Source organism: Bidens hawaiensis, unplaced genomic scaffold (assembly GCF_021521415.1).
Source record: "Bidens hawaiensis isolate Kalapana, Puna unplaced genomic scaffold, B.hawaiensis_p1.1 tig00009067_1, whole genome shotgun sequence".
Classification (NCBI taxonomy): Eukaryota; Viridiplantae; Streptophyta; class Magnoliopsida; order Asterales; family Asteraceae; genus Bidens; species Bidens hawaiensis.
Genome location: NW_027491664.1, coordinates 54,269 through 66,799, shown reverse-complemented (window position 1 = coordinate 66,799; position 12,531 = coordinate 54,269). Strand labels below are relative to the sequence as shown.

The following is a 12,531-nucleotide window of genomic DNA, read 5'->3' as shown; positions in this document are numbered from 1 at the left end:
ACACGCACCTTACTCAAACGCTTACTACAGAAAAACGCTGACATCTTCGCGTGGACACCAGCTGACATGACTGGTGTACCCCGAAGTAAGGCAGAGCATAAGCTCAGGTGCGATTCGGCTGTTACGCCAGTCGTACAAAAGCGCAGAGTAATGGGGCCAGAACAAACTAACGCGCGTAGAACCCAAGTCAAGGAACTCTTTGACGCAGGCATCATACGCGTTAGCAGATATCAAACATGGGTTGCAAATCCCGTTATGGTACCGAAGAATAACAAACAATGGCGCATGTGCATAGATTTCAAGGACTTAAACAAAGCATGCCCCAAAGATTGTTATCCGTTACCCGAAATTGATCTTAAGGTGGATTCGTTAGCACCGTTTCGCCTTAAATGCTTCCTGGATGCGTATAAGGGGTACCATCAAATCCACATGGCCGTTGATGATCAGGACAAAACCGCTTTTCGGACGCCCGATGGCACATTTTGTTACCAAATGATGCCATTTGGACTTAAGAATGCCGGGTCCACATACCAACGCCTGATGGACAACCAGTTTCATGCCCAAATTGGGAGGAACTTGGAAGTCTACATGGATGACTTGGTCATCAAAAGCCCTGACGCAGAAGCGATGTTGAAAGACATCGAAGAAACTTTCAACACGCTTAGGAAGATAAACATGAAACTCAACTCGAGCAAGTGTGCCTTTGGAATGGAAGAAGGGAAGTTCTTGGGGGTCATCGTCACTAAAGATGGCTTCAGAGCGAACCCTGAAAAGGTCGAAGCCATTATCAAAATGGAATCACCGACTACCATCAAACAGGCTCAGACACTGAATGGACGACTAGTGGCACTTAATCGCTTTTTGGCAAACCACGCGGATAAGTCGTTTCCTTTCGTGTCAACGTTGAGAAACTGTTTAAAGAAAACGCACTTCCGCTGGACACCAGAAGCGGAAGCAGCTTTTCAGGAGATTCGGTCACGCTTGATCGAACTCCCAACGCTCACAGCACCAAAAGCGGGAGAGGAGTTAATCCTATACCTTTCCGCAACAGATAGAGCAACCGGGGCGGTCCTGCTAGTTGAACGGAAAAGCATCCAGATGCCAATCTATTATGTCAGCCGTATCCTAACAGACGTAGAAACCCGGTACTCTACCCTCGAAAAATTAGTCTTAGCACTTATACACGCTTCACGCAGGTTAAGACGATATTTCCAGGGTCACCCAATCACCATTCTCTCCAACTTCAAACTTGCAAACGTTATACGCAAACCCGAGTTATCGGGACGCCTAGCCAAATGGGCAATTGAGTTGGGGGAATACGCGATAAAGTATAAGCCAAGACCATCCATAAAAGGCCAGGTTTTGGCCGACTTTATTGCGGAAGTGCCTGCATCGCTGGAAAAAGAGTGCCAGGAAGAGGCTCAACCCTCTCCAGCACAGGACATCAATGATGTCTGGCGACTCCACACTGATGGAGCAGCAAGTAACGAGGGTTCAGGCGCAGGGCTGAAACTAACCAACCCAGCAGGCCAAGAATACACTTACGCTATTCGACTGGATTTTCCAAGTACGAATAACGAAGCCGAGTATGAAGCATTCTTGGCCGGGCTGAGAATTGCGCGTAAGATGGGAGTGAAACACTTGGAAGCCCACGTGGATTCCATGTTAGTAGCCAATCAAATCAACGGGACGTACACGGCCGTGAATGACACAATGGCCCTGTACCTCGCACAAGCAAAAACCCTTATGCGCGATTTTAACGATTGCAAAGTCATACACGTCAAGCGTAGTGAAAACAAATCTGCGGATGCGTTAAGCAAGCTTGCATCATTAGCCTTCACCCACTTGGGAAAGGACATCCGCATTGAACTCCTCGAGGCACCTTCGGTCCCGCACAAGGAAATTTGTGTCATCCAAACCGGCACAGAAACGTGGATGACACCAATAATAAAATACCTTGCGGCAGGTACACTACCAGAGTCAAAAACACAGGCAAGAAAACTACGCTGTAAAGCACTGAATTATCAACTCATCGATGACATCCTTTACAGACGTAACTTTCTTGGCCCACTCTTAAGATGCGTGGACAACCAAGATGCTGACTACCTCCTAAGGGAAGTACACGAAGGCATCTGTGGAGTACACGCAGGTCCACGCGCTGTTGTAGCTAAGCTAAACAACGCGGGATACTTTTGGCCGGGGATGCATACGGATGCGCTGGCATACATCAGAAAATGCAGGTCTTGTCAGCTCTACGCACCCAACACGCACCGCCCGAAGAATGAACTTGTTCCAGTCACCTCTTCATGGCCATTTCAGAAGTGGGCCATCGATGTGACAGGCCCATTTCCTACAGCAGCAGGAAATGTTCAGTTCCTAGTGGTAGCCATCGACTACTTCACCAAGTGGATAGAAGCAAAACCCTTAGCCCAAACAACCGCGAAACATATCAAAAAATTTATTTGGGAATTTATTATTTGTCGTTTTGGACTTCCACAGAATTTGGTGAGCGATAACGGCACCAACTTTGCTGACAAGAAGCTACAAAAGTGGCTGGAAGAACTTCAAATCACCCACACTTTTACCTCAGTGGCGCACCCGCAGGGTAATGGTGAGGTAGAAAGAGCAAATAAGAGCATCGTCGAAGGCATAAAGAAAAGACTCTTGGAACACAGATCCGGCTGGGTGGACGAGCTTCCGCACGTCCTTTGGGCAAACAGAACGATGAAAAAGGCCAGTACGGGAGAAACCCCGTTCAGTCTCACTTATGGCACTGAAGCCATGGTCCCGGTCGAAATTGGTTTACCCTCACCAAGGGTCTTGATTCAGCCAGAAGACAATGATGCGGAAAGACGGTTAGACCTTATGCTAACCAAGGAACGCAGAGACTTAGCCGCAGTGCGTGAAGAGAACTACAAGCGACAAATGCAAAAGTACTACAACACGCGGGTAAAACTCTGCAACTTCAATGTAGGAGACTACATACTGCGTAACAACGAGGCTTCGAACCAACAACGCCCAGGAAAACTGGCCCCGGTCTGGGAAGGGCCATACATTATCAAAGAAGTTCTGGGAAAGGGCGCGTACCGGCTCGAAAGGCTCGATGGCACTCCCATCCCAAGAACATGAAATGGAGCTCAATTACGCAAATGTTACATGTAGATCAATTCCAAACTTGTAAAGAAAAGGCCTAGAGCCACTTCTAATGGAAATGATTCTCCTTTCACAATGTGTTGATAGCCTTACCTTTATACTTATGAACTTCCCACACTGATGTGCCGGTATTCACCGCATAAATATGGGAAGAAGTAAGTCGTTACGTGTGGAAGGCGGCAAAACCCGCATAAACACAAAACGTAAAAATTTCAAAAGTTTTAAGGAAAACCTCCATGCAGGTCAGATGTAGGCAAAGTTTAGCCATCCTACTAAGTGCAAGTGACGGTCTTACCCGCACAATCACGAACAAGGAGGCAAAACTTCAACCTATTATCTACCACGTTCAAAGGTTAACTTATTCTAAACACTTAGAAAATTTCAAAGGAAAAGATGAGGAAAACTCCCACGCAGGTCAGATATAAGTAAAGTTAAGCCATCCTACTAAGTGTAAGTGACGGTCATACCCACACAATCATGAAAGAGGAAGCGAAACAAACTTATAATTTGCCACGTTAAAAAGTTAACTTATCTAAGTACTAAAGAAATTGCTAAGTTAAATCAAAACATGCGTAAAATAAACAAGGCAAGGAATTAACACAATCTTTATTCCATCAAAATTCAAATATTACAAAGATTGCTGGGTGCATACCCGCATAAAAAAGAAGCTATACAAAAACAAAAATCTACGCTAATGGTGGAAAGGGATCTTCAGGATCAAGCTTCAGGACCACTTCCACTTGGACCCGCACCATCAGTAGAGTGTGGCGGTTCAAGGAAAGCTTTAAGGATAGCTAGCCCATCATCATCAGCAGCAACTTCGTTCACCTTCTCCACCACCGGATGCGGGAAGGCGGCATACTGATTCACTGCTTGGTCATAAACAGCTTCAGTATCCACATCGTACAAAGGGAAGTTGGAAGGCGGGATGCCTTTCTCAACGAACCCCAGACCAAGCAGGAAGCCGGCCTTTTCCCCATCCTCATGAGAAGCGTTGAGGGCTACGCTCATGGCATCGTCGTATGATGTGTCCATGAAGACTCGATGCACAACCTACAAGAAAAAATACAAGTATCAAAACCTTTTCTATTTACAAAGAAAAGCGTAAAGACATTATGAAGTTAAGCTTACCTGAGACAACGCTTCTCGAAGAAGCCATTCCTTGGTAACCAGAGCTTCCTGGAGGGCAGCTTGAGCTTGGGTACAGGCGCGTTCGGCTTCACTTTTGTTGAGGTTGGCAAGCAACACTTCTTTAGCCGCAGCCTCTTCAACGCCCTTTAGCTTCCGCTCAGTCTGGTCAAGCACCCCCTTCTGGTCCAGGATCTCTTGGAGCTTCTTCGCGTATTCCATCGCCAAGGCATCATGAGCCTGTTGGAGCGCCTCTAGTTTGGCTTTAAGTTCCTCATTCTCGAGGCGTAGAGGCTCAGCAACAGCTTCAGCCTTGGTGGCCCTTTCAGTTGCGTTCCGAGCAGTTTCCTTAGCCAGCCGAAGCTGTTCGTTAACAGCTTGGGCAGCCTTGGAACGGGCCTCGAGACGGGCCAGAACTTCAACTTCAAGGGCCTTGAACGCCTTCTCCTTCTCCGCAGCAGCGGCGGAGAGCCTCCTATTCTCCTCCCGGACAGCCCGCGCCTGAGCTACTTCTTGGATACGAGCTGCTTTTAACTTGTCGTTTTCACGACAAAGCAGCTCGACGCGCGGCTGCATCCGGGCCAGGAGAACCCGAAGCTCATTGGTTAGCCTACCCTTCTGGTAGCTAGCCATGGCTTCCCCCAACGCACCACTGGGAGCTGCGTGACGAGCCCACTCCACGTACTCCACAGGTGTGCGAAGGGTTGTTCCTCGGCGGATGTTCCATCGTGGAACATACACTTCATTGGAATCCGACACTGCAAAAAACAAAAAGCAGTTAGGAAAAGATGATAAAAAAAAGAGGCCAAAAGAACCCTACGCACCTGTAGGGTCAACAACAGGCCGATAGCCGCCAAACCCATCACCTGAACCCAAGGGAAATCCGTCCAAGAGGTCAGGTAGATGGGAAAGAGGCAGAGGTTGGCGAGAAGCCCCATGCATACCTGAAGGATCGACCGTTGTTGCCGATGACGGAGGAGGCGTGGTGAAGGCCGCCGCGGTAGTAGAAACCAACGGAGGTGAACTCACCGTAGGTGAACTCACAACCGTGGTCGCCGCTGCGGAGTCCGCAGAAAAAGTAACCGCCGGCTCAGTGAAAGATGCGGTAAATATGGCACTGACAGCCGGCGGTGATGTCATCACAGCTGAAACAGTTGGCTCAACGGAGTGAGCAACTGAACCAACGGAAGCAGGCGCAGCCGCCTGGGTCGTCGCCTCAGGTAGGCTGACCAAGCCTACCATCATGGGTCCGGAGGTACTCCTCCCCGCTCCACCCTGGAATGCGGTAGCATCCACGCCTGGACAAAGAAGATAAGTATTAATGATGGAAAGCTATGAAGTTAAAAATAAAGGAAGTTTGTACTTACGGGTTTTCTTGAGCCTAAAAGTGCGGACAGGCGGGGACGAACCCGATGGAGCCGGCCTCTTTACGCCGCTCACCGTCGTCATCCTGGGCTCTCCGGAGGTGACAGTCGTCGCAGCCTCCGGAGCAGTGGTCTTATCACCACCAGGGTTCCCCGCCACCTCCTCGCTCTCGGTCTCTGAATCAGACCGAGGCGCCGGATCGGCAGTGGAGGCTACCTTCGCCTTCCCCTTCCCGCCGGCAGCCTTCTTCTTCCGCACCAACGGAGGACCATCTGCGGATTCCTCATCAGAACACAAGATTAGAGGAATTCCAGCACAGGTTTCAGCATTGAGGGGTCGAGGGTTGAATAACGCCTTACCTGGCCGCCTGGCGCTCAGGATCTCGTGGCCTGGCGGGTAGACCTCCACGAACCGTTCCGCCGTCTGCTCAAGGATGGGCAACTCGTTCTCATCTAGAGCACGAGTACCCATCCGAGCGGGACTATCAGCCTCCCGCGGATACAGGAGCGACTGCAAGTCGTTCCCCTCTGAAATAAAAGAAAAACAGTTAGAAGACAAACCTATATAAACAAAGAAGACAGAGCATACCGTAAGGGACAGAGTTCAAACCGTATTCAAGGACGATCGGAATCTTTTGGGCCTCCGCATCCTTCCACACCCGGCTCATCCCGAGAATCACCATCCCGGACTCCGCAAAGCGGTAAACCGGAGATTGGACTCGGGATATCTTTGAGAACCATTCCGCCTCCTGGTAGTTGGAGGCGTGAAGGCTGGGGAGTGCTTGCCCATTCTTGAACTTCATGGTAAGGGGGATGGCGCGAGCGGAGATAAAAAAGAACTCCCGCTTCCATGAACGAAGACTGCGCTCGGTTGCGCAACTCTTCAAACTCTTGATCCGGGTTATCAGAGTATACCACCCCTGGATGCACCTCCAAGAGTAGAAGGTCATCAGGCGGTCGACTAAGGGCTCAACGCCCAGAATCCGGCACACCCACTCGAAGTGGCGAATCTTCGCGATCGCCATCGGGTGCACCTCGGTCAGGTGTACACCGTGCCTCTCTAGGACACGGTACACAAACTTTGTCAAAGGGAACCTAAGATTCACATAGACAAAGAATGCGGCATATACCCCGATCTTGCCTCTGGGGGCATCATACACCGTCTGATGAGGTTCAGGAAACTCAGGCTCGAGAGACTCGAGCATGAACTTCCTGACGATGTACTGATATAGATCGACAGGCAGAGCACACTGGCACTCGCCAGCAGTACTCAAGTCATCCTTGTCGGACGTGGATGACGGGTGCTCGGCGTACACCCCAGCCTCCTGGGCTGTAGCCTCAAGATCGTGAGCAGAAGACATCTTGCAGGTATGAAAAAGAGAACGATTTCAAGAGAATGCTCGACTGAAAAGGTGAGTATTCGCCGGAAATCGTTTTGAAGATGAAGAGAAAAGTGAAAGTGTGAATTACAAAGGACCCTCTCCCCCTTTATATACTAATCGCAATTAATGCGATGAATTTAATGCGGAAGAGAGAGAAATCATAGGTGCAATGAAACTATGACACGTGGCAAAAAGCAAGCTGGCAACAGCTGTTGAAAGGACGCGTGCCAGTAATTTCGCGGCCACGCGCCCGAAAATTTGCGCCCACGCGCCTGAAAAAGCGCCTGGAATGACCATATACTGTCACGTCGCCATAACTTCCTGCACGTCCTGACACTGTCAGAAGAAACCGTCGGACGACGTTTCAATAGTTTGGACTGTTCTTATCCTTTCACCAACTCTTCAAATTTCAAAATTTCAAAAAGATTCAAAAGCGGGAAAATACCCCTTACCTTGGCAACCAAGTAACTATAAGACAGGTGCGAGTAAAGTGTTAAGGCAAAACCCTTCACATACTTAGCACCCGCAGGGAATTGACGCCAGGAATACCTTGGAAGTAAAGTAACCGTAAGACGAGTGCGGGTACAGTGTCAAGGCAAAACCCTTCACATACTTAGCGCTCCGCAGGGAATTCAAACCAAGAAGGATCTTCTGGGCCATGCTTGCGGTAACAGGAATAACATCCCCGCATGGCGGGAACGTCGAGAACTATATTGTTTGAAACTCCAAGATGGAATTGGTGGTTTTAACATAATTGATCACTATGTTGAAAACTACCAAAACCCCATGGAGAATCCACACAAGTGGGACTCAACGCTCCTGACTTGCGAGGAGGTTACAGACCTACCCGCTTCATACCCAAAGATCAAGCAGAAAAGTCGGGAATTTCTGCGTGACATTAGGAAAACCGCGGGAAGAATCCCCACGGAAAACCTTAAAACTAAAAACCCCTTTTCAAAACCCCTTGCTAGTCCAAAAGTTCACCTCACTTATTAATAATTCATGAGAAGAACATTGGACTGGGGGGACTTGAAGAGGTAGGTCCCAGAAGAGCCCAGTTGGACCCGCAAGACTCACCTTGAAGAGGGACATCTGCGCAACGACCAACTGCTTCCGCAGGACCCACCATGCTCAGAGAAGACCTTACGCGCAGTACGCCAGCTGTACCCGCAGGGAAAGCCTCCCAATGGTGAAGTACCCCGCTTGTTCCCGCAGTTGCGGATACAAGCCATCAGGGAAAGCTACCCGCACTAATAGCAAGGCTACACGCACAAGGCACTAACTCTTGCTACTTCAGTAGTCGCCTGAAGGAATGAGCAAGGCGGGAATACTCCCGCCCAAATGAGCCAATCCGTATGCTTCTGGAAGATCTTTTGTACTATACCTGCCAAGGTATGGGCAAAACAGACGATCTGACCAAAACAGCCCATGAACCAATCACAGGGTGACAGCTCACCGACAACAGTACGAGGAGGAGCACCCTCTAGTACTGTTTGTCACTATTAGCCGCTGCCTACTCACCAACCCTTACTATGGGACGTGCGCAGCCTATAGTTGGTGGAACAGTGCATAGCCGGCAGTAAAGGAACAGTATACAGCCGACCTTGTCACTATCGGCCGCAGCCTATCCACCAACCAGCATGGCTTGTGCGTAGCCCACTGTTGGTAGAACAGGAATACTATTCAGCCGGCTGTACCTTCTAGGAAACCTACCTTCGGCTATAAATACTCCAACACCTTGGAATGGTAAGGACATCATCTGATATCTCATTATCTTATCTTTTCTAGCAATCTCTTAATATACATTTATATTCAGAGCAATCTAGTCTGATTCTCACGCCGGAGGGTGGTCACAAGGAGGAACCCCCCCTTCTCAGTGACGAGCTTACGGTGTCTGTTTTGCAGGTCACCTGAAGAACAACCTTCTTTGCTGGACCTCATCCTCGTGGGAAACATTACTTAACCCCCAGATTATCCGTAATCTGCCCAGGGTCGATTAGTGTTTCTTCAGTATTCCACAAATTTAGCTTTGTTATAAATAGAGTTTCATAATCGTTTCTAATTTACAATTATGTGATATAGGGGTGTTCACGGTCCGGTTTTCATGTTTTTTAGGTCAAGTTGTGAACCAAACCATTAGTAATGGTTTTTGATTTTCGTAAACCAAAACTAAACCGTTGAACTCTTAAACCGAATCATTAGTAACGGTTTAGTCTCATGGTTTGGGCTTATATGGGTTTTATACAAAATGTTCAAAATAATTTTGTTGTATTTAATTATGGAGCTCCCGATAATTGTAGAATATTACACAAACCAACTGATTTTCTTGGGTTCTCTCTTTTAAAATATACACTTTTGAAGTTTTTTGAGTTTTGGATTTGGGTTTAACCCATTTTCTTTTATATATTGTACATTATGTTAGTATTTATATTTAGTAATGTAAACCATATGCATTTTTATTTAATCATGTCTATTAATATAGTTGTATACCCATATATAATATATAAAATATATATCATTAAATCATATGGTCTGGTCCGGTTTAAACGATTTGTACCACTAAAAACCGTAAACTAAACCGTTCGTTACAGTTTGAAAATTTCCAAACCGACCGACCGAAAGTTAAGAAAGAAAACCAACCGTGAGACAACCAGTGATCGGTTTGAGTGATTTTACGGTTTAAAACCGAACTGTGAACAATCCTATCGTGAAATTGTGAGGTGATGGTTCACATATCACAAATCACAAATCACAAATCACGAAGGTGTGTGACAAGTGACAACATCTTTATTTTATTTTATTTTATTTCATTTACCAACTCTTTTTTTCTTTTCAAATTTAATACATTTTGTAAAAACAATTTTATGATATGAAAGGAAAATACAAACAAATTTTCAAAGTGTCCTTAACGAATAGAAATGTACACAAAATTTATTCGTTTATACATTCGTGAACCACTTGTTTATAAGATAAAAACTTAGTGAACGAATATGAATAATACCTCACTCGGTTCGATTTTAGTAACCACCCTAACTACCAATAATGATAACTGTTACTATTTCTTCAATATAAAACTAAACCAGTAAGTTGAAAATAAGAGAAAGTGTTGCTTAACTTTATAAAAATTGAATTTGTTATGTTATTTTAAACGAGTAATCAATGTTAGGTTTTTCAAATAGCTTGTAGCTTAAATTTCACTAAAATAAGGATATCTTGAAATAATTTAATTGAAATCGATCTGGTTGTAACTAAGCTGCCCTGCTGAAGCTCAACTTGAGCTACAAACAACCATAGATAACTTTTTGAACGATAAAATATAATTAAAACAAGTTTTTGAACCCGTGCTTCGCCGCGGAGGCGTGTACTTGAGAGAAAACAGCCAACACTGAAAAATTAACTCCTGTTGAAAGGTTAAAAACGACGAAAACTAAGTCAAGGATAAAGATGACGAAAACAAACAATTCCTTGAAGCTTTTGTATTTAAACTTTTGTAATGTGTGAAATTAAACAACTTTATACCATATTTAATATCTTGTGAAAACAAACTTTTGTAATTTGCAGATATGTAACATATTTAGCAAACATACATGCCAACTTCAAGATTATAACAAACACAATCTCAATGAAACTGTCCTACAGAATATATCAAACAAAACTAATTTTGCTGCACTCAATAAAGCCACCACGGCTTACCCGCCACCACCGTTCTAAACTGTAAACCGGAAACAATAGGCGATAGGCTCAGATACATAATCATCATAGCCGCATTCAACTAAACAGATAAAGATCACGACTCGTAATCAACAACCATAACCACCCGTTGTCAACAACAATCCACCACCACCAAGAGTTTCTAATCTAAACCCGGCAACAGTAGACCGATTATCATTATCAGGTACATGATCATCATAGCCGTAGTCATTCTAAACGACAAAAACACGGACTAACAATTGGCAGCCGTTGAACAATAGACCACAATAGGCAACCACAAACACCCACTACCGCTATGAATCGACCGCTACCAAGGGTTTCATATCAAAACCCGACAACTATAAACGACGGCTTCCCTACAGGTGCACCGCCGCCGCTTAGAGTTTCGTAACAGAAACCCGCAACAGTAGATGAGGCCGTACCCCACTACATCCACGGATAAACGGCCGACAACAAAACCGACATTAAAAGAATAGTAAGAGGCCACAAACACCGCTGCCTAGGGTTTCGAAACAGTAACCAGCAACAACGTTGGTCACCCGCACAATCGCCCATCGGAGCCACCAAGGGTTCTGAATCAGGCACGTAACTCGTGTTGGTATGCGCTTTAACACAGAATCGAACGCGAAGCAGTGCCGGTACACTCATAACCCGATGCTTGTATGCAACATAACACTGCATTGGATGGGTAACCAGTGTCGGTATGTACGTAACTCGGCATTTTGCGGCAGACGTGTACCCGATGCTGAAAATCAGAAGCAAAGCTGAAATGTAGAGTAATTTTTTGAAAACAATTTTTAAACCAAACCTGTTTTAACTCTAACCCTAACTAGCCCAAACCCTTTCCAACCCGAAGATAAATATGTTATCATATACATACAAAAAATCTGATTAAAATCATTCCAAATATAGAAAGACAAAGTTACCCTCATAACCTCACAGCCCTGTGACTAGATAAACCCACATTCATTTCCGAGAGTGTTTTAGGGTTTTGTAACGGTGGTGGTAATAATAATGGTTCTGTACAGTTTGTTGAAAGTACACGTAAGCCGTCGTTTTTGACCGGTGATGGTAGCCTTGCTATTCATGCTGGTATGCTCCCTTTGTCATTTTGCACACTTGTTTACAGATTTTATTATTATATTTTAAATAATAATAATAATAACAACAACAACAATAAATAATAATAATAATAATTGAAAAGTTAACGTACAAATTAAATTACCCCCCTTGCTAAGTGTGTGAGAATTTATAAGTGTGTGAGAATTAAGTAGTGTGATTACAAATTACATTTACAACTAGTGTAATTATGTTATATAATTACATTTGGTACACTCGTAATTCTAACAGTTTGATTTAATTTGTATTTGTATTTGATTTAAACCGTAATAATAATATCTTGATATTGATTTTGGTAGGTGAAAGATTGGGTCGTGGCATTGTTACTGACGCAATAACTACCCCAGTGGTCAATACATCTGCATATTTTTTCAAGAAATCTGCTGAACTCATTGATTTCAAGGTATACAACAACAAAAGTTGTTTATTTTTTTAAATATTATATTATGGACTATATACTTTAGGTCCTGAAAACAATGCAACTTTCAAGATTTTGATCTCAAAGTTTCAGTTTTTAAGTTGTATGCCGAGTTTCTTTATTATTATATTTAGTAAGGTTATGGTTTCTTGATTACTTTTGAGTGAAAAAGTTTTGAAATTTGGGTAATCAGGTTAGGGTTAAAATTTTAAACTACTAATCGTGTTTGCAAGATTGAGTCTAAGTTGTATGTCAA

General features: G+C 44.9%; 1 long non-coding RNA gene across 1 annotated transcript; it reads left to right on the top strand.

The window, feature by feature from the left end:
* Positions 1-11,712: 11,712 nt before the first annotated feature.
* LOC143530903 (uncharacterized) lies at positions 11,713-12,261 on the top strand. The gene is made up of 2 exons (XR_013134932.1): positions 11,713-11,830; positions 12,157-12,261. It is a non-coding gene; the product is annotated as an uncharacterized LOC143530903 (long non-coding RNA).
* The last annotated feature ends 270 nt before the right edge of the window (positions 12,262-12,531 follow it).